General features: G+C 54.5%; 1 long non-coding RNA gene across 1 annotated transcript; it reads right to left on the reverse strand.

Annotated features, from left to right (window-relative positions):
- Window positions 1–7,578: 7,578 nt before the first annotated feature.
- On the reverse strand, window positions 7,579–15,456 carry LOC132219665 (uncharacterized). Its single transcript, XR_009449559.1, has 3 exons — window positions 15,260–15,456; window positions 9,830–9,960; window positions 7,579–8,944 (listed from the first exon to the last, which is right to left on the reverse strand). It is a non-coding gene; the product is annotated as an uncharacterized LOC132219665 (long non-coding RNA).
- Between the last annotated feature and the right edge of the window lie 3,216 nt (window positions 15,457–18,672).

Below are 18,672 nucleotides of genomic sequence, written 5' to 3' on the forward strand. Positions count from 1 at the left end.
GTTCCATGGGGATAGCAGCTCCTGCACCCGGGACCCTTCCAGACCTCCCGCTATGTACTTCCTAGCGGGCTGTTCAGCTGCGTCCTTTATAATATCCTTTACTACAAACTGGTAAGTATAAGTAAATGTTTGCTGAGTTCTGTGAACGGCTCCAGCAAGTTAACTGAAACTGAGGAGGACATGGTGGAGCCCCCAGTTTACAGCCAGGCGGTCAGAAGCACAGGTGACAACCTGGACTTGTGATTGCCATCTGAGGTAGGGGCAGTCTGGTGGGTCTAGACCCTTCACTGGTGGGATCTGATGCTATTTCCGGGTAGATAGGTCAGAACTGAGTTGAATTGTAGGGACACCCCGTTAGTGTCTGCTGAGAATTGGAGAATTGCTAGGCAGTGTTGGAAAACATACATTAGACCATGACTTGGGATTCCTCCCATTAGCACCTTGCTGCAAAAGCTGAATCTGAAGGCAAGAGAAGAGAAAGATCTGGTGGATGCTGAATGTGTTTTGTGCACAGGAGGCGAACGCCCGTTCTGTGTGTGTGAGCACAGTGTCCATTGTCTTCTTCTTTTGGTAATGGCATCCCCTCCATTTCTTGGAGTTACTGCTCCACTCCTACTGCATGTCATTCACAGACCCCACCCCCCTGTTTCAGGCATTGCCCAAAAGGTAGGTGCATGATCTAAGCTGCGCCAACCAGAAATGTCCCCTTCATTTTGTCGCTATCGGGAGAACAGCCTTTCTTTCCTCAGAGGTGGCTAAGCTGTGATGACACAAGAATGGAACTGTCAGCCAAGGAGAGAGCAAAGCCAACAGAGAGATGGGGAGCCCGGGGAGCTTCATCTGAGCCCCTGGGTCAGGGCTGCCTGAGCCCATCCCTCTACCCTTCTCAGTCATGAGAAGCAATACATTGCCTCTGTTTGCCTAAGCTGGTTGGGGTCGCTCACAACCAGAAAGGACTAACGGATTCTGCTAATTCGCAGCCTTCGCTGAGACTCTCCTGGAAGGAATTGTGTTGTCATTTACTAGTTTCCTGAATGATGAAGCTAGCAGGTTACAAGGGCCAGCCCAAGTTCTCATGGCATTAAATGAGCTGAGGGGCTCTATTTTTACTTTACACCCTCCCTGGAGCCCTACCCCTGCCCATGTGGCCTCTGAAGTTCTTGGGAGCCCCCCAAAGAAAGGAGACCCCAGTTCTATGGTCAGAGTGTTTGGAGACCAGGGGACACACCACATGGGCAATAGTTTCCATGGGGACCCGGATGTCTCCAGACAAGGAGCCTGGGACAAAGAAGACGACTGACTCTGGACTGCAATCGCATTGTTTCAGCTCCAAGCAACCCTTTGGACCCCGGTTTCTACAGTTCTGGCCCCAGTGAAACGACTCAGTTGAATCATGAGTTCCTGAAAGGCTTAGCGGGTTCCCGGACTCTCCTGGATTCCAATCTTCCTAGAGAGAGAAAATCGTGGGGTGGTACTGGCTTCATTCACGTGTACATGCATGTATGTGTGTATGCATGTGTGTGTATATATGCATGCATGTATGTGTATGCGTGCACAGATGTGTGCATATACCCACGCAGGTTCCAGCCTTACAAAGTTCTTCAGGGGGAAAAAGAGAGAGAGACAGAGAGAGAGAGAGACAGAGAGAGAGAGAGAGAGAATATGAATTAGGAAGATGGTAAAAAAAAAAAAAATCAGAATTCCTTAAAACTCCCTTGGGAATCGCCTCCTGGATTGGCCTCCTTTCCTCCTGAGGCATCTTCCTCTCAAAGCTCTACGTCTTGTCACAGCCCCTGAGTGGGTAGCAGCCGTTTGAGAAGAGCCATGTGTTACTGTCTTGCTTTCCTTTGGGAAGAGGGTGGGAAGATGGTTTGAGGCGTTGAAGGGGGAGAGGGGGGACATTATCCCTGCGCCTCAAACCTGGCAAGCCCCGGGTTAAAACGCTCCAGAAAATAAAGCACTTAAAACACAGCCAGGAGAGCGTAGACCCAGGAGGCCCAGAACGAGCAGCAAATGTGGGTTTTCAGTGTTATTCTTGTCTTCTCTGGGCCAGTCACTCCCCCTCGCTGTTCTCACTGCCTGGAGCAGATATTGTTTTTAAAGGGTAACTCTCTCTTTGCTGAAGCGGAGCCTCTGTCTGCCTATGGAATTCCTGTGTTCGAAGGAGGAACAGGGAGAGAGAGCCAAGTTCCCGTCTAGCCACCTGGCTGCCAGAGCAGGCTCAGGTGGCCAGAGTGTGGCTGCGCGGGGGTGTGTCCCTCTCTCCATCCCTGTTTTTTGCTGGTGGCACAATCAGCCTCTTAGATGATGCTAATGAGGTTCTTGCAGAGAGCGACAAAATTATCCGTGGCAGATGGTAGAAGGTTAGGCTTTGATGTCTCTTGTTCCACTGTTGTTTTTCTCTAAAAACGTGCTAACCCACGTGCCGCTTTCCTGTGCTTCATTTCGACAAAGCCACACATTAATTTAAAAAATCCTTTTCATCTGAACCTCCTCTAATCATAAACTCAACGAGCAGCATCTTTTCAGAAACAAAAGCAAACCGTAACCCAGCTTCTTCCCTCTGCTCCTCCCCTGCAGTCGGTATTTTTTTTTTTACACAGAAGTCTTGAATTTCTCTGAACCTACAGAGATCATATACACCAATGTCATGCGTGTCCCTGGTAACGTGTAACTTCATTTTCTTATTGGCTGGGGCGAGGTTAGGTTACTGCGTTTTGATTAATCTGCACTCCCTCTATTGACAGATGTAAAAGCAAAAGATGTTATAGGAGACAATAAGAGAATAGCTGCCACTTACTGAATACCTTCAACATTCCAGGCAGCATGCTAAGAAATGTGTGGACAATCTTTTATTTAAGCCTCACATTAATCCTTGGAGCAGGTACCATCATTATCCCTGTTTTACAGATGAGGACACTGGGACTCGCAGAAAGACACGTGTCCAAAACCAGAGGCCAGGAAGCGACAGAACTGGAATTCAAAGACCCTTATTTGGGAACTAGGCGTCAAAAGGCTCGTTTATGGTGAGAGGGTCAGACACAGTTATACAGGCATTGGTTTGGTAGACCCCTCATTTTTGCAAATGAAGAAATTAGCGTCCAGAGAGTATGGTTTTTCAGTTCCCTTTTGCTATGTAACAAATCACCCTAAAATTGAGCGGCTTAAACCACAAACCATTTCACCGCTCCTGATTCTGTGGGCCAGGGCCTTGGGCATCGGTCTCTCAGGACAGTTCTACATGGTGTCGGCTCAGCTGGCTGGATCAGGGCCTCTCTCACACACCTGGGGCCTCGCGGTGGGCTGCTGGCTCTCTGCGAAGCAGGACAGCCCGGACTTTCCTGGCGCAGGGTGGGTACAGAGCGCAAGGCCTCGGCCCAGGACCAGACGGAGCTCTTGTCTCCTCCTATCAGTCAAAGCCAGTCCCAAGGCCAGCCTAGACTCAGCGGGAGGGGAACAGACTCCGCTTTTTCATGAGCGGGAGCGGCATGTGCCAGTTAGGACGCCTGGGCACGGCCATCTTTGCAGACAGCACCACACATGGTGACTGTCAGTGGCAGGTAGCCAAGCATTGGGCCAATGTTACAGAAAATCCCACCGCGGCAGCCTTCCTGGAACCGAAAAGACTCCCTTTGGAAAGTACATTCCATTTTGACTCTTTCAGCTCTAACAGGTGGAGGGCGTTTTAGAGGGAATGGGCACTGGCGTCACTCATCTAATCCTGTGGCTGAGAGATAATGTTCCTGTGTGACCAGTTGAGTCCAGTGCCCATGTCACACACTGCAGGGGCAGGCGGGGGGGGGGGGCACTCCCTTGATCTGGGCAGTCTGCACAATCTCTTTGCCCATGGGAGAACCCCAGGCAAAGGAAATGGGGCAGGGGATGTTGGCTCCACTGAGGACACAGAGGAGCCGTGCCCAAGGGTGTTGCAAAAGCTGCCAAAGTAAGTGGGGGAGAGAAAACTAACTCCAAAAGCCCCAAATGATCAGCCCAATGTGCCTCTAAAAATAAACGTGGATGGCCTCGCCAAGAGGAATTTAGTGAAAAAATGAAAGGCATTTCAGACCTTAACCAGCAGGGCCCTTGCCATCACTTGATGAAGCTCACCCACCCACCTGAGTCAGGAGCCAACATCAAACCAATGTCCAATGTAGGATGGAGCTGGTGAAGGCCAATCAAGGGGATTGTGATCAGATGAAGAATAAGTCAGTGACTGTTGGGATCAGAGGGAGCCTAAGAGATCAAGTTTAGTCTAAAGTCCGTGTTATGTATGAAAAAAACTGAGCCCATGAAAAAACAGAGTAGTGAGGTGCCTGCCCCAGGTCCCATCTCTGCGATGCTTGCATCGGTAATGAGCACTTAGTGAGCACTGAGGGGGTATCAGCATTCTGCTGGGTGATGGGAAGTCAAGGTGGAGTGGGACACAGTCCCTGGCCGTCACAAGGCTGACTGTCCAGGGGAGGAGGGTGTGAAAACAACGATTACAGAACAACACTGGGGACACGGAGCTAGCAGTGCTCAGAGAAGACTGCAGGAGCCTGGAGAGTGGGTGGTCTAGGACCAGAGCGTTCCACAGCTCAGCTCCCAGGCCCTGGCTGTCAGAGCCCATGGGCTCTCGGCAAAAGAAAGTTGGTTTTAAAAATCCTGCCTACTGAGCTGCCCATCGGAGCTACATTACATGATTTGAAAGGAAGTAGTCTTACAACCTCACGTGCGTTAAGAAGAGCAAATCCTGCCCTAGCTGTTTTGGCTCCATGGATAGAGCGTCGGCCCATGGACTGAAGGGTCCCAGGTTCAATTCCAGTCATGGGCACGTACCTCAGTTGCAGGCTCAATCCCCTGTCTCCCATCGATGTTTCCCTCTGCTTCTCCTCCTCCTCCCTTCCGCTCTCTCTAAAAATCAATGGAAAAATATCCTCAGGAGAGGATTAACAACAACAAAAAAGAAGAAGAGCAAATCCTAACTGAGCTTGCATTTGGGCAGATCCTAACAGAGCAGTCACACGTCTCATGACACGAGCACCCTCCTTGCACGTGGTCCCCGCCACCAGTCCCAAGAGAGGCAGTAAGCTTTCATCCAGAACCTCTGACTTCCAACTCCCTCCCCAGGCCACCAAATGAGATAGAAACAAGAATAAAAACAAAGCCACTTAGAAATGGAGCCAGCGCTACCGTGCCAGAGGAACTGCCTTGCACAACTGATGCCTCACACGTTTGAAATGCCAAAAGAGGGCAGAATGACCTTTAGATGGGGCCTCGGCAACCCTGTCTCCCCCAAAACTGCTTGCAAAGATAACAAGGAAGCAGTTATTATGACTGCTGGACGGGTGGCTACCAGATTGAAAATGTAAAAACATTGGTTAGAATATCACTATGTTATCTACACCGACAGAAATACCTCCCTTCTGTTGATGCCACGGTTCTCCCTCCCGTTCTCTTTGTGTCCGAATCGGAACATTATTTGGGCTTTGGCTTGAATTAACAATTCCTGAACAGCTATTATTACTGATCTCAATAATAGCTCGTTTAGCTCGCATTTTGAAAGGCCTTTTGATGTTTAGGTGAGCAGAGACACATCCTGCTGGCGGCTGAGGAGAGCCGTACCAAGGGAGGAGTCCACCATCAACGTGAATGGCCCCACCACTCTCCTGAGGGCTCTCATGCTGACCCCCTTCCCCTCCCCCCTTCCTCCAACTCCCACAACTGGCCTCCCCTTCCTTTCTGCACCCCTTCTTCCCCCAGGAGAGTGGAGTGTTTTGGCTTCCAACCCAGTTCTGTAAGGGAGAAGAGGAAGGAGGTACCAGAAGGCTCCTTCCCCTGCTTGTCATTCCCAGCAGACTCTGCCATGAGGGGCCAGCGGAGAGCTTAGCCACTAGTACAGCTGATCGTCACTATTTTACACCCAGACCTGGGGTACAATTTCCCCAAGAGGTGAGGTTCAAACCCCTGCCCCAAAGCCCCCTTCTCTAATATGATGCGAGAGAAAGGGTGAAGGGACAAGGAGCGTTGGTGTCTTGCAGCTCCAGGTGTGACCCTCAGACCAACAGCCTACAATTCACCTGGGAGCTCGTTAGAAGTGCAGGCCCCCAGGCCCCGCCCCAGGCCTACTGGCCCGGAACCTGCATGTTAAAAAGCTTCAAGGTGACTTCAATGCCTAGTAGTTTGAGGAGCCCGGGGCTGGGTCGTGGTCTGCAACCCCGAAAGGACACTGGATTCACCTGGGAAGCTGTGCAAGACGCTGACGCCCAGGTCCTGCACCCCGTTTTGATTGAACGGGTCGGGTGCCGCCTGGGCACCAGGGTATCTTAAAGCCCCCAGGTGGTTCTAACGGGGAGCAGCCTTGGCGAGCCCGGGGCAGGAGCCGCGGGAGAGCTGAGGGCTGTGAAGGTGGGTGCCCCGGGCGGCGGGCCCCTTCCTCGCCAGGCAGAGCCGCGCAGGGGTGACCAGCCCAGGGAGGCGGGGCAAGACCCAGTGACGGGGCAGGGAGCGTGCGGGTTTCCTTCCCGCCGGCGCCCGCGTTTGCACAGACAGCGGCTGCGGGGTGGCCGCGGGCGAGTGATCCGGTCCCCGCCCGCGCCGGGCCACCGGGGCGCAGCGCGCAGGCGCAGGGCGCGGGCTGGGCGGCGGCTGCGGCTCGGCTCGGGCGGGGCGGCACCGGGATGACTCAGAGGGCGGGGGCGGCGGGCCAGCCAACCGCGGCCGCCCGGAGCCCAGCCTGCCCGGCAACAGCTGCCCGCCGCCGCCTCCCAGAGGGGCGGGGAGGGGAGGGGAGGAGAGGGAGGGGGCGAAGGCGGGCAGGTGCGCCGTGGCCCGGGAGGGTCGGTCCTTTGTTCCTGCCCCGCAGAGCCCAGGCCTGGGCGCCGCCTTCCGAAGCTGAGTCACGGCTCCCCCGCCAGGCGTATGGCCACGTGCCCCCGCCACCACCCCCCATCCGGAAGAATGCGCCCCCTTCCCGAGGCCGCCCCGTCTAATGGGATTGCAGGGACCGAGGCCAGGAAGCGGGGCTCCTCTTTACAAAGCCGGTTACCCACCCCGTGCAGTACATCACCAAGGTCACCCCTAGCGCCCTCCGCCCCAGGAGCCGCTGTCCCCGAGGAGGCCACCTTCCGGGGCTCACGATCCGCGGCAGATGTGTAGCGGTGGTCCAGGGAGGGCCATCCCCGGCTGCTCCATGGCCCACAGCGGCCTGGGGAGTGGGGTGTGGCCTGAGGGTGCTGGCCTGGGGTCCGGGGGAGGCCTGTGCGCAGGGGATGGGGGGTAGAGCTGTGGGATCTGCATGTTAGCAAGTGCCCACGTGTTTTCTAAGCAGGTGGTTTGGTAGGCTTTCCCTTGGAGAGTCACTGCTTTTGTAGAGGTTCCCGTGAACATGCGTGTGAGCCACAGTGGGTGCTGCTCAGTGAACATAAGTTGGGGTTGCCCTCGGAGCCGCAAAGAGCAGTTGGCAGAGGTGTCTGTCCGTCCAGGGACCCCAGGCCCCCCCGAGCCTGTGTAATGTATGAGCGGGGACCACAACTTCACGCAGGAGTTCCTACGTGTGTGGTAGTGTTTGCCTCCTGAGAGCTGCCATCAGCGGCCACTGTTTGTTACCTCTTGATTTTAGGGATGTCATTCCAGTCTATGGATTTGGATATATTGTAGCTTTAGCCTAATCAGCCACCAGCGGACATGCACCCCCAGAAGAGTCTGTTATGTCTAGGTAGATGGCAGCTCGAATGGCTTTTTATATAAGCTCTACTTTAAAGGTTGCTAGTTAATCAAAGGAGGATAGAGAAAAAAAATTCACTGAAGATTAGGTTTAGGAGCAATTTCGCCCCTTGCTTGGCAAATGTCATCTTAATCGTGTTCATAGCCCCGAATGGAAAAATAAAAAGGATGAATACATTATATTTTCGACAATTTGTTTGAAGTGTGGACTCATGACTCTGACGGCAAAGGGGCTTGACTCAAATCTCAGCTTTCACACGTACTCGCTGGTAACTTAAGGTAGGTTTCTAAGGTCTTTGGGCCTCTGTTTTCTCATCTAAAAAATGTAGTTGTAACGATTTATTTTATACTTCCTACCACCAGATATTATAAGAAGGGATTTGGTTGTGTTATTCCCACTTTACAAATGAGGAAACTGAGGCTCAGAGCCACCCCATCTCAAGCCACACCTGTTCCCCCAGCAGCCCCTGCTCTTGACCACGCCTCTTCATTGCCTCCTCACTCCTGATTGGCTGTCAGATATTAGCCAGGCATGGTCTCATGAGTGCACCCTAATGGCTAACCTTTTTTTTTTTTTTTTTGAGGAGTTACTGTGTGCCAGGAGCTAGTATAAACATTTTCCTTGAATCAATTCATTAAATTCTTACCGTCACCCCATGAGATGGGAATTATTTTCATCTCCCATCTCTCAGGGGAGACAACTGAAACAGAGATATTGAGAAACTTAACCCAGGATCACTCTGCTAGGAAGAGGCAAAGCCAGAACTTAAACACTGCAGTCTGCCAGGCCTGGGGACCAAACTGCTTCCCTGTGCTGCCAGTCACGTGCATCCCGTAAGATGGAGAGGGGCGCTCTACTCTCCTGACCCACCAATGCTGGGATGGTGGGATTCTTTCCCCCGCATCAGCCGCCTCTGGGTGCAAAGGCACCCTTCCATTGGAGACATTCTGGCTCTTCTGGGCCTTTGAAAACTGGTGTTTATATGGGACCAGTTAGAGGGGCTTTGGGAAACTGAGTACAAACACACATCTGATCCCCTGGTGACCTGCGGGCAGCCTTCAGCAGAGGCCCATCCCAGTGAGGGACGCACCCTGATGTGGCTGCCCGCCCAGTGCCGTCTGAATGCAGGGGGGATGGTTTGCAGGCACAGCTTCCAGGTGCTGACTGGCCTCCCGCATGGCAGCCTGGCACTGTCCCTGCACGTGGGGCTGCTCTTCTTACACTGAGGTTCGGTGCATGCTAGAAATACAGGTGTTAAAGGGGATTCAGATGTAAATGCCAAGCATGTTATTGGAAACTACAGAAAAGGTGATCCTTGTGGAAAATAGCAAAGAACCTGGCTGAACTGTGTTCTAGTATTTTGTGGAAGGTACCGTTTTTGAGCCATGAAATTGGATATTTAGCTGAGGAGATTTCTAAGCAAAGTACTGAAGGAGCAGCCTGGTTTCTCCTGAATCCTTAGAGTGAAATGCAAAAGGAAGAGATGAATGGAAGAAAGACCTGTTCAGCAAAAAGGAACCAGAACTTGGAGAAGTCTGCCATATTGCAAAAAATAAAAAAAGAGAGAGCTTGTTCTGATAGAACATAGGGTGTGGCTGAACACACATTTCATACAGAGATCTTGGGTGTGACCAGAGATCCAATCAGTCCTCTCAGTGGAAGCCAGGAATAGAGATGGGATCCTACCAGCAAAGGTGCTGCCAGGAGGAACCGAAGGAGACAGAGAGGACAGAATGGAGGAAGCCTGTTGGACTTCTGAGGTGCTATGGGCCAGCCCAAAGAGCCATTCCTTTGGAAATGAACACTGTTCTTCAAGGAAAGGGAAGAAGGACCCTGAAGGCTGTTCAGAGGTGATCAGACCACCCCCTCGGTAGCCTTGAGGGAGCCCCCCCCCCCTCACTTGGAAGAGCTGCAGAGGTGGGACACTGCCCCCGTGGGTCTGGAAGGCAGAGCACTGAACCGAAGAGGATTGGTCTGAGCCTGGCGACCTGGTAGGATTTGCCTTGCTAACTTTTGGACTTTCTTCGGACCCATCACCCCTTCCTTCTTTCCCGTTTCTCCCTTTGGACCAGAAATGCCTGCCCTGTGCCTGTCCCACCATGTGTTTTGGAAGCATGTGCTTACCTGGTTCCACAGGTTCACAGCAGGACAGGAATTTGCCTCAGGAGGAGTTAAAGCTCCAGTTTCACCATCCCCGAGTTAGATGATGTTTAGATTAGGCTGGACTTTGGAGCTGATGCTGGGATGAGTTAAGGCTGTTGGGATGGAATGAATATGTTTTGCATGAGAGAAGGACATGAATTTGGGGGGCAGGATGGAATGCTATGGACTGAATTGGGTCCCTCAAAATTCACACCTTGACACTCTAAACCAGTGGTTCTCAACCTTCTGGCCCTCATGTTGTGACCCCACCATAAAATTATTTTCGTTGCTACTTCCTAACTGTCATGTTGCTACTGTGATGAATCGTCATGTAAATATCTGATATGCAGGATGGTCTTAGGCGACCCCTGTGAAAGGGTCGTTCGACCGCCAAAGGGGTCGCGACCCACAGGTTGAGAACCACTGCTCTAAACCATGATGCGGTTTTATTTGGAGGTGTACTTAGGGTTAGATGGGATTAGTGTCCTTATAAGAGACCACAGAGTGCCCTCCCTCCCTCCTCCCTCCCTCCCTCCCTCCCTTCCCCCGTGAGGACAGTGAGAATGTGGCCATCTGCAAGCCAGGAAGAGGGTTCTCGCCAGACACCAGTCCTGCTGGCATCTTGATACTGGTCTTCCTGCCCCCAGAACTGTAAGAAAATAAATTCCTGTTGTTTAAGCCACGCAGTCTGAGCTATTTTGTTATGGCAGCATGAACTCACTGAGACAATTCTTAAAGGCCTATTTTGAACATTTTAAAACCCTGGACTTGCCCTAGCTGGTTTGGCTCAGTGGATAGAGCATCGGCCTTCGGACTGAAGGGTCACGGGTTCGATTCCAGTCAAGGGCACATGCCTGGGTTGCGCACTGGATCCCCAGTGGGGGGTACCAGGAGGCAGCTGGTCAATGATTCTCTCATCATTGATGTTTCTGTCTCTCCCTCTCCCTTCCTCTCTGAAATCAATAAAAATATATTAAACAAACAAACCCTGGACTTCCTGAGGCAGCACGGATGCTTCTAACAGATTTGGGGAGAAGTCCTGCAGGAAGAGCTGGTGTGGGGGGCAGGAGGAACAGAAGAAAAGCACAAGGAATACTATTTCAAGGCAGAGGCAGGGGTTGACGGAGCTCCTAGCGCTCCAGGCACCATGCTGGGCTCTACCCTCAGTAACTGCCTTTGGCCCACAAATACCTGGGGAAGCTGGTGGTTCTGGCTGCCTGCTGGCCAGCTGGCCCTCCAGGGAGCCCTTAATCCTTGCATCTCAGACCTCCCTCCACAGACATAGAAGGATGACCATTGTCCCCTTTAAGGAAGCCCCAGCCCTCAGGAGCTGGGGGGGGGACACGCGCAGCCCAGAGCAGACTCTTTCTTTGTGCTTAATCTCCATCCCCAGATTGGGCCCAACGAGGAGAAGGAACCCAGTTCCAGACCCAGCTGCCCCTCAAAGCTTCTCCCTCTGATTCCCACGGTCCCTCCAGCCTCTGGGCCGTGCTGCCAGGGAGAGGGGAACTGATCTGAGTTTCACTTCCCCTGGAGGAGATGTGAAGAAAGAGAAAACGGACCCAAATTTGGGCAGCAGCCAGGGAAAGAGAAAGGGAGTAACCATGAAGCCTCTGACAGGTGCCAGTCACTTGACCCACAGGCCACCGCAACTCCTACCACACCCAAGGGCACCCAGCTAGAAAGGGCCAGGGCTGGTCGGGAGGGAGCCCCAAATGAGAACCAAGGACCTGGACAACTCCTGGGCATCAGCATCCACGGTGGGTGCTGGCCACCAAGACAGCGGCTCTCCTCCCGGCTGCACTTGCCCTTGGCCAGCAGCGTTAGCATGAACACTGCTGCCCGGGCCCAGCCTCAGTTCCTCATTTCATGGTCTGGGATTTGGCCTGGGCATCGGGCTCTTAAAGATTCCCAGTAATTCGAACATGCAGCCAAGGACTGAGCCCCACTGCCCTTGGGGACCTGCATTCCTCTCTCTGTAAAATGGGGTGGATGGTACCTCCCAGACAGCGTGTGGTGAGGCTGACTGTGAGAGGGCCTAGGAAGGGATGTCCGGAGAGGGAAGGGAATGGCTCCTCGAGGACTAGGGGGTGGGCTGGGCCAGGTGTTCTGCTAAGTGCTAAGCTCTTCTGCAAGGCGGCTGGGCACACTCCCCTAGGGGAGTGGGACCACACCCTGGACCCCACTCTTGTTCACATCTGCCCAGCTCCTTACAGCGTATAGAACCCTTCATTCCAGAAAACCAAGGCTGGCACTCCATGGCCCTCAACAAATGTCTGTGAAATAAACAAATGGGTGAAGTCCTTTGACCTTCACAACAGCTCTGAGAAGTAGCCGGCAAGATGTCCTCCCCTCCCCTGATCCTGTAGGAAGAGTAGGGAATTGAGAGTCAAGTCAGGTTTCTGTCACCAGCTATGTGTCTCAGAGACACTGTTAAGGGAACTTGTCAAAGCCTTTGTTTCTTCATCTGTCATATAGACTTTCTAACCATTCCTTATAAGGCTGTTCTGAGAAGCTGCTGAGACAACACATGGGAGAAACATTTATATAAACAATTATTTGATGAGGGAATTGAGGTTCAGAGAGGTTAAGTGATTTGCCCACAGTCACACAGCTAGTACTTTGTGAAGTCATAACTTGAACCCAGGACCAAAGTACTTCCGGGCTTCCCCATACCCCACATAGAAACACAGGCTCGCATATACTTAAAAAAAAAAAAAAAAAAAAGGCAAACAAACACCCAAAAAAGTACCTGGCTGTAGAGAGAGAGTCATCTCTTTGGAGGAGAGGCCCTGGGGCTTTATGGGGCCCAAGGCTCCCCCGAGGGCGAGCGTGTTGCAGTGAAATTTGCAGGAAGGAAGAACTGGGCCTTGAGTGGAGATTTTTTATTTTAATAAGAGGACTAGCCTGGGAGAAAATGCAGAGAAATGAAGAAGCCAAGAATGTTGTTTGTCCAAGACAGAGAAGCTGGGAGGAAAGCAAGGGGAAGAATTGGCAGTCGTGTGGGAGGAGCCATTGCCATCTCCAGAGGGTCCTATAGCCAAGGAGGGGGCTCCACACAGCTCTGAGCATGGCCTCTGGCTCCCCCAGGGCCGGAGGAGGAGGAGGGAGGGGGAGGGCCATGGCAGGTCCTCACACCCAGCCTGCGCCTGGGGGTTGCTTGCCCGGCGTTAGCTCCTCCGAGCAAGCTGCTGGCCTAGACAAGGAAGGAGCCAGGCATTGCTGATAGAGCCATTCTCCTCCCCACTGTATAGGTGAGGCTCAGCAACATTAGGTCATGGGCTATGTAACAGCGTCCCTCCTTCCCAACAGACCCTGGTCGTTCCTCTGATGCATGGCTGTGCACCTCCATTTACAGAATCCATGTGTCTGCTCTCCCCTGGACCCCCCAGTGAACTCGGGACAGGTTCCATGTGGGGCTGCCCTGCAGGCAGGCGGGCATTACCTAATGGCTGGCCAGCCTCTTTTGTCACCTCATTTTTCCAAGCTGCCTGGCTCTGAGAGCCTCCATCTCAGACAGACAAATGAGGCTGCCGCCTTGTTCTCCCCGAGCTCCTGCAAAGGAGGAGATCAGACGGAGGCTGTCGCCTTGATGGAGCCGCAGCCAGGAGCCGGCACAAAGCGCCGGGAGCGGCGGATGTGGTCTTCAGTGGGCGACGGCAAAGCCCAGGCCAGTGCCCTACTTGCAGCCACAGCTTTCCTGATTGGGCTCTGCCTTCTGCTGTGAGGTCCCGGGGTCAGAATTCTGAGCCTGGGACTCAATCTTCATCAGCCGCCCCCCCCCCAACCCCCCGGGGAAATGAACCCTTGTTAGAGCCAGCCCCAGCCTCCTAAACACCTCTCCGACCTCCTCCAGGCAGACGCTTCTGTGTGCAGAGGAGAAGCAAGTCATCAGAGGAACGCACTCCGCTGCAGGACCTCAAGCAGGCCTGCGTGCGTGGGGGCTGGAGCGACACCCAAAGGCAGGGCTAGTGCAGGTGCCCAGCTCCAAAGCGGCATTCTCGCCCTCAGCTCCAGCCATTGAACCAGCCCTGGAATTGCCTACCTCTGGACCTTCTGTGAGACCATTCCAACTCCAAGCCAATTTTAGTCAGTTATGCTATGACTTGCAGCCAGAAGTACCGTGACTGACCCAGCTCCTGAACCCACGCTGTCCTCAGTGTCATGCTCCGCTGATCCTTCACCATCTCCCTTTCTCCCGACCAGGCTCATCTATCTTCTCACTCCCATCCTCTCCCATCATATCAGTGACAGCCAAGGTGCTGATGACTCACAAATCTGAACCTCGTACTTTCTCTCGACTTCAGACTCGCAAGTCCAGCTGCCCACTAGCACATGGCCTCTGTCCTGTTTCTTTTCCTGGCTCTAATTTCTCTGCTCCCTCTTTTAAAAAGAAAAAAAGTTTTTATTGATTTTTAGAGAGAGAGGAAGGGAGAAGAAGAGAGACAGAAACATCTATCAGCGGCCTCCTGCATGCCCCCTATTGGGGATTGAACCTGCAACTTGGCCATGTGCCCTGACTGGGAATCGAACCGGGGACCTCTTGGTTCATGGGTCGACACTCAACCACTGAGCCACGCCAGCCGGGCATCTCTGCCCCCTCTTAATGTTGGCTTTCCCACGGTACACTCCTGGGCCCTTTTCTAGCCATACTTGCCCTTGGTTACCTCATCCCTTCATTTAACTTTACATGACATTTCTATGTTGAAAACCAAGTTTATATCTAGAGCCCAGAGCTTTCCACCGGTTTCGAAAAGGCAGCTACCAGTTCACCGTCTGTGCTTGGAATGTTCCATGGAGCTGCCCTACCTGGTGCATCTACCTTCCTTAGACACTGCCCCCCACTGTGTGCACCAGCTCCGCAACACCCACCACCACCCTTCAGACAGGAAGCAGGAATTACAGAAGAACCTCCTTTCCTGATCTTCATATGCCAGGAGCCACTGAGCCCTTGATTTTACCTCCAAAGTACATTTCTACTCTGCCCCTTCTCTCCACCGCCTTCGCGTTCGTTCTGGCTGCCGGTAATGCTGCAGTCACCTGTCACCTGACTGAGCACCTCCACCCTCGCTTCCCTCCAATCCAGGCTCCGCCCTGCAAGCACAGCCAGAGGCCTAAAATGCAGATCTTACCTCACCTTTCCGCTCACAGTTCCTCCTTAACTCAGCATGCCCTCCCAGCAGTGGGTTTCAAGCTGCTTTTAGCAGAGGGCGTCCAATGTGCACATAGTAAATTAAAGCAGAATTGGAACAGTTGAAGTTAGGGAGGGACATCTAGAGACCCTCCCAGTTACTCAGCCTTCCCCTGCCTTCCCGCAGTACACACACACACACACACACACACACACACACACACACACACACTCCTGCATTCGGTTTGTTCAGACTGTAGATGCTACCTTGTCTGCCCTACCTTGATGACCAGGAAGCACCTCTTCACATCTCCAGCCACATCCAGCATCTATTGGAGACTCTGGATCATATTTTGAAAGTCAAAAATCCTTTCAGGCGTTTTGTGGCTGCATGCAATTTATAACCTGGCACTAGCAAGGCTTACCTACTACCTCTGTAGGACTTGGGGGCTCTGGATCCAATTTGTACTCGGGTGTAAACAGAACAGGGAATGTTGCTTGGCGCCCATGACATCACCGCCACAGTGCTGGCTCAGCCAACAGTTGCTGGGATGTACTTAGCCTGTTGGGGCTGAACTGCGGGGCCGTCCGAGCAGACTGGTTTGAACAATAGGAACAATGCCTCTCTTCAGGTTCCTGCTCGCCATAGAGGCTCAGGCCGCCCTGCGCCCACGGAAGGGATGCCTTGTCACTGAACGGGGCAATGCAAGCTCTGGAACCTGGACAGCTCCAGGCTCAAGCCCCAGCCCTGCCCCTTAAGAAGCGTGTGACTGGGGCTAGAAAACCACTCCGAGCCTCAGTGCCCTCATCTGTGGAATGGCTGGTCGTTAAGATAAGGACCATGTCTAGCATGTGCCAAGGGCCGGGTCGTGTCTCAACAAATGGTGGTCGTTAGGGGACACCCTTCACCAGCCCTGCCTCGTTCCTACCTGGGCCCCGAAGCAGGTGCTCTGGACTTCATGAGGGAGTGAGCCGCCCCCAGTCTCTGCTTTCCAAAGTGGGGGTGCTGATGGCGCATTGATGAGCGTGCCCATCCCTGGCTCAGCCCCGCCTGGCCCCCTGTCTCGGGCACCCTCACCCTTGAGGTGAGCTGGCCAGGCAGCCTCAGCCCCCACCGGGGGAGGGAGGTCTGCCATCTGGGGGGTAGTTCTCTTGGGGTGGGAAGGATGGGGAAAGCTCTGTGTCCACTACATCTGAGCTCTCAATCCGCAGGGGTGTTTGCCGCTGGCCTCCTGACACCTGGTGGTGGCTTTTAGGGGGTCGAGTTCACGCAGCAGGTGAGAGTGTGTGAAAGGTGAATGTCAGGGGTCCTTCTGGTTTTGAGAACCTTTGGTGCTGAGCATGTTAGATGTGACATCAAAAAGCGGTGAGTCTGGCTCACCCATCTAACACCTGGGGAGCTCAACACAGCCCCTGGCTCCATTGCAAAGGGGCAGGGGGAGACCCCGAGGGGGCCAGGGACAAAATAGGGTCCCGGCATCCTCCTGGACACGCTGTGGGTCCCCAGGGAGGGAGCTCATGCAAGCAGAGTACTTAGCACACGGCCTGGCCTCCGATGCCGGCTGTGGTAGGTGGGGCTTTTCTTGGAAAGAATAACAGGCTGATAAATAGAACTGAAGCCGCACAGAACATAATTCTGGTGAGGGCATCCGAAGGCCAGCAGCGCTGTAGCTTCTCATTGTCCTAGGAGTCCAGACAGGCGTGCGCACAGCCTGAAGCCCTCATGGTCACCCCACGTACCTCCTGGGCCCCCACTCACCCTTTGTCCTTCGTGCCAGACACATGGTCTCATTTCAGTTCTTCAATAGGCCTCGTCCTTCCTCTGGAAATGACCTCTGACCTTTCCTGGTTCCCCAAATGTGTGTCCCTCCTGCCTCCATCTCCCCTCCAGAGCTCAGGGAGGGCAGGCCCCAGTCAGCAACCTGGCAGACACCAGGGGGAAGCGGCCTCTGGGAAGAAGAGGAGCTGTAAGAAGGGGCGAGGTCTGGGTCTCCCCCAGTGCCTGGGGACCCTGCAGTTTCCTCGCTGCTGCACATCTGCGCCTGGATCCTGTCCCCCGTTATCACCTGCTGCAGGGGGAGGCAGCCTGGGCCCAGCACCCCGCCAGAGAGGAAGTGAGGGCGGCTTTTTAAAGCCGAACTGCGGCGCGGGTGCAAGGTGTCAGCAAGAGTGACCAGGCAGCCCGTGCACACGCGTCTGTGGTTCATGCTGAGGCCCGAGGTGCCTGCTCCTGTGGCTTGTCCGTGCCCACCACACCCAGCGCCGTGGCTCCGTGAGTCACTGGGGCTGCGAAGGAGCTGGGGGATTGTGGTGAGGGCAGGGCTGGTGCTAAACAACATAACGCCTGGGAACCGCGTTTGGAGCAGTAGATCAGGAAACTACATCCCTGTGGTCACTGGGGACAGAAAGACCCGGGAGGCTTTTCCTGGGGAGAGCCTGGGGGGGGGGGGGGTGCTGGCGTGGCCCTCTGCAGAATCCGTTAGATGAGCGCTGTGATAATCCCCAGGCCTCCTCCACTTGGACGGTTAGGTTGAAAAGAACAACACGGACAGTTTCTCAGAGCATCTCGGGTGGTTCCAGGATGGCTGGTGTTGGTGAGGAAGGCGCAGAAGCTGCATGGGGGAGAGAGGCTTCCACGCAGACCTGCTGCCTCCCCCCCTCCCTCCCCCCTCCCCCCTCCCTCCCTCCCTCCTCCCCTCCCCCCTCCCTCCCTCCCTCCCTCCTTCCCCCCTCCCTCCCTCCTCCCCTCCCCCCTCCCTCCCTCCCTCCCTCCCTCCCTCCCTCCCTCCTTCCCTTCCCCCCTCCCTCCCTCCCTCCCTCCACCAGCCTCCTTCTCTCAGCCCGGGCTGCCTTTCGCCCTGACCTTGGCCTGGCACTGCCTCCCGGGACTGCTCCGAGGGGCCCTCCTGCACTTTCTGACGGACACAACCCGCCCCCGGCCGGGCAAACTAGCACCCCCCTGGGCCCAAGAGGAAGAGGAGCCACAAGCCTCAATTTTTTAAAAAATTGGGTCAAGAGAAAAACAGAATTCTAAAAAATGCAAGTCATGGTTAGAACTCCTGTCATTTTCGGGGCGCTGCTCTGCTCTGCGCCTGGCTCATGTGAGAGCTGGTGCTGCGGCGAGGGGGTGGCAACCAGTCACAGCAGGACGCCCACCGTCCTGTTCTCCCCGAGGTGGCTGGCGGGCATGGGCATTACCTCGCCTGGCCCGCTGGGTCCCGAGAGGGAGGGGTTAGCAGGGCCCTTGACAAAGGAAGAGGCCCAAGTTAGAGAACTGCGACAGAGGTGGCACCGGGGAGGCCCGCACCCGCTCTGCCCGGGCCGCCTGGTGGACAGACCCAGGGTGTCTCCTGGGTGGCCGGGGAGCAGCCCGGCACCACGCGTCCCACTGGCCTCTTTTGTCTCTCCTCCCTGCCCCCCGCAGGCTCACAACGCGGGCTCGGGTGGCCCCAAACGCACAGATCTGGGGAGGTCGTTCAATGCTGGCCACCCACAGAGCCGCTCCCCACCCAGGCTGCCCGGCTGCCCTGGGCTCTGTGCTCATGAGAGCTCCAGGGCCTTCGAGGTGGACCTGAAGTCCCAGGGCCCAGGAGGGAAGGCTGTGGATTCTCTGGGACCCTCCATGCACCGACAGCCAGATGCAGCCTCGCCCTCAGAGGACCTTCAGGGAGAATTCCCTGTCCTGTCTGGCTTT

Source organism: Myotis daubentonii, chromosome 17 (genome assembly GCF_963259705.1).
Source record: "Myotis daubentonii chromosome 17, mMyoDau2.1, whole genome shotgun sequence".
In the NCBI taxonomy this organism is placed as follows: Eukaryota; Metazoa; Chordata; class Mammalia; order Chiroptera; family Vespertilionidae; genus Myotis; species Myotis daubentonii.